The following is a 3,992-nucleotide window of genomic DNA, read 5'->3' as shown; positions in this document are numbered from 1 at the left end:
CTATAAAGAGAAACAATAACTTTTGTCTTCCAGAAATGTATGTGTGTGTGTATATATATATATATATATATGTATACAAAGAGAAACAATAACTTTTGTCTTCCAGAAATGTATGTGTGTGTGTATATATATATATATATATGTATACAAATATATATAATATATATAATTGATAAATATATATATATATATTACATTTTGTAGCCCCAACAAGCACACACATTTATTAAAATGACAGAAACAAATGTCAGTTTGGTAAGTGATGACTCAGGAGCCTTGAGATTCTAAAAAGCCAGGACAAATTACCCCAAAGAGCAGTGAGCAGTTTCTTTTTAAAAGGCTTTTCAAAACCCCAGCCAGACAGCCCACAGCAGGCCCGTGGGAGGCCTGTGTCTCTAGCACTCTGCTGTAGTTTTTTCCTATTTGTTTTTGCAGTGTTTTTTAATTATTATTGTCCTTTAGAGTCTTGGAGAGTGGGTTAAATCAGTACTCAGCTATGTTTAATTATGTTAATGGTATTGATTTTTAGTTACAAAGTCTAATTAAGTTTCTTCAACTTTTCCCTTACAATTGTCTTTTTTATGATAATGATGATGTTGATTTTTTTTAAATAAAAGGACACTTAAGTTGGAATAATATTAAATATTAGCTCCTGGTTTGTTAAATAGAAGCTTTATTACACTTTCATCTCTTCACCCCTCTCTCCTTCACATTTTTAGACCTAAAGAACCAAAGAGAAGTTGAAAGCAAAATGGAAATGTGTATGTTGATTTACTTTTTGCTGATTTGATAAATAGCAAAAGGCAACATGATAGGTTAAAAAAGAAAAAGCTATGGCTTAAGGCAGACATGTGTGAAACAGAGGCACTCTGATGTGAACACTGTCCTAGAGCTTGTTTCATTCTGCTGTGACTTGCTGGTGTTTCTTATCTGCTGGATTCGGAGTATTTATAACGGGGATGTGGAAGCTACAGATGTGAATTACCAGTGTTAGGCCCTCTTACAGGGGGTCAGTCTTACACTTCTTGCCATCCCTGGGGCCACCTTTTCCTTTTCCTGTGACTTTGACACAAAGTTCTTATTTAACCTAGCAGTAACACATTTTAATTACATTTGTACTATGGTCTCAATGTTTGTGTCCCCCCAAGACTTGCATGTTGAAATCGTAACTCCTGAGGTGATGGTTTTAAGACATGGGGCTTTTAGGGAGGTGACTTGGTCATCAGGGTGGAGTCCTCATGAATGCAGTTCATGCCTTTATAAAAGAGGCCTGAGAAGCTCCTTGCTGCTGCCACCATGTGAGGACTCTGCAAAAAGACAGCCGTCTAGGAGGTGGCTCCTCACCAGACACCAGACCTGCCAGCCTTTCATCTTAGACTCCTCAGCCTTTAACACTGTGAGAAATCATTTTCTACTGTTTATAAGACACTCAGTCTATGGTATTTTTAAGCAGAATGAGTGAATTGAAATAATTTCTAATGATTATCTTGGATAATTTTATTGAGGAAAACTCATCTGTTTTTATGACAAAATTTAAAATAAATTCTTAATACCTAAAAAGAAATAATGTTGATAGATTTTTAAATGAGTTTGGGGATAATTCATAAGTCTGCACTATTAAGCCTTTCCTTGCAAGGATATAATCCCTCTCTTCATGTCTTAAAATCTTCCTTTTTGTTCTTCAGGAGAGTTTTGAGATGTAAGGTGGACCCTGTATTTCTTAAATTGAATCACTAAGTAATTTTGGTGTTGATACTGGGATTTTGTAGTTACAGTTCCACTTAACACTGCATGCTGCTGTTGTGGCCAGCACTATATTGAGTAACTTACCATTATTCATTTATCTAATTCTTACAAAAATCCTGAAATTTAAGAACTATGTGGAAACCAATTTAAAGTCTGGAACTGACATTAGAGCAATTAAGGAATTTTCCCAAAGTCATGCAATAAGCATATGGCAGACCTAGAATATAAAACTAATTCTGTTTCTACATCAGACTATTTTTTATTATTGCACTATTTTATTCTGCTCCCTTGATTTAAGGAAACACACACACACACACGCACACCCCTTCCAAGTAACACACACACACACACACCCCTTCCAAGTAACACACACACATACCCCTTCCAAGTAACACACACACATACCCCTTCCAAGTAACACACACACACACACACACACACCCCACCCCCACCCCACACCCCACCCCACACACACCCCACCCCCCACCCCACACACACCCCTTCCAAGTAACGGTGGCCGGGAGAAAACTTAAAAGGGTCCAGGCCCTCCGCCTGGGTGCCGCCTCCCGCCCCGCCGGCGGCCCGCGCCAGTCCGCGAGGGCGGGCACCGCTCTCCCTGCAGCCTCAGCAGGGCGGGCGCGGGGTCTGCGGGGGGCGGGGGCGGGATGCGGGGCGGAGAAGGAGCGCCCTAGTAGATATTCTTGATTCATTTATACTGAACTCCCAGCCAGCAGCACTCTCACCCACGCCTGAATAGAACTTACCTAACATGTATTTTCTCCATGAGGCAAACCACAGCCGCCTTCTGCTGAGGAACGCTACGCAGCACTTCAGCGCTACACTTGGGGGCAGTTTTAAACTGTAAAGCCACCAAGAAAAAGCAGAGAGATGTGAAAAATGTGGCACCAAATATACTGTGAAAATGATTACTTGTTTACACCTTGAGAGCTGAAACAGTAAGGCAGAGTGTTGCCCTGTGTGATCTCAGCCGGGGACTGGGAGTACTCCGCACACATGCACAGACAGCTGGGAAAGCACAGCGAGCGCTGATTTGGGGTTACAAGTAAATTTTATACAGCAAAGGAACTGATCAAAAAGGAATCTAGGAATGTGAGGATGGGTCTCCCTCCCTCCCTCTCTTTATATATACGTACACAACACACACACACACATATACCTATTCGCATACACACATAGATGATCATATATTCATATAATATGTACATATATGTTTAATTTGATGCTACTATAACTCTATTAGTCTTCTTTATTCAACATTTTGTTTCTCAGATCCATCCATGGTGATGTCTGTAGACCTAGTGCATTCATTTCTCTCCTTCCAGCGTTACTGAGATATAACTGACACACAGCACTGCGTAGTTTAAGATCTACAACATAATGAATTGACTCACAAACATCATGAAGTGACTACCACAATACATTTAGCGAACATCCGTCATCTCATAGAGATACAAAATAAAAGAAAAAAATTTCCTTATAATGAGAAGTCTTGGGATTTACTCCCTTAACAATTATCATATATATCATACAGCAGTGTTCACTGTACTTACCACGCTGTGCGTTACTTCTCTGGTGCGTATTTATCTTATAACTGGAAACTTGTATCTTATGACCATCTTCATTCCTCCTTCCCCAAGCCCCCACCACTAATAACCACAAATGTGATCTTTTTAATGATTTGTTTGTTTTGAAGTATAATTGACCTACAATGCTATGTTAGTTCTTAATACACAACACAGTGATCTGATATTTCTGTACATTATAATATAAACACGACAATAAGTCTAATTATCATTTGTCACCACACAAAGGCATCATATTTATATGGACTATATTCCGCACAGTGTAGATTTCATACCAGTGACTCATTTATTTTATAACTGGTAACTTGTACCTCCTAATCTCCCTCATCTATTTCTCTCATCTCCCCACCTATTTCCATCTTGCAACCGTCTGTATCTATGACTGCCTCTTTTTTTGTTATGTTTGACCAGTTCTTTTGTTGTTTAGATCCCACCTATACATGAAATCATATGGTGTTTGCTTTCTTTGACTTATTTCACTTAACATAATACACTCTAGGACCATCCATATTGTCACAAGTGGTAAGATTTCTTTCTTTTTTATGGCAAAGTAATAATCTGCTATATATAGATATGGTTAGGGTTAGGGATATATATATATATATCACATCTTCTTTATTCATTAATCTATTGATGGGCACT

The sequence above is a fragment of the Camelus dromedarius genome, chromosome 35 (genome assembly GCF_036321535.1).
Source record: "Camelus dromedarius isolate mCamDro1 chromosome 35, mCamDro1.pat, whole genome shotgun sequence".
In the NCBI taxonomy this organism is placed as follows: Eukaryota; Metazoa; Chordata; class Mammalia; order Artiodactyla; family Camelidae; genus Camelus; species Camelus dromedarius.
The sequence above is the reverse complement of the archived record's forward strand: the minus strand, read 5'-3'. Positions refer to the sequence as shown.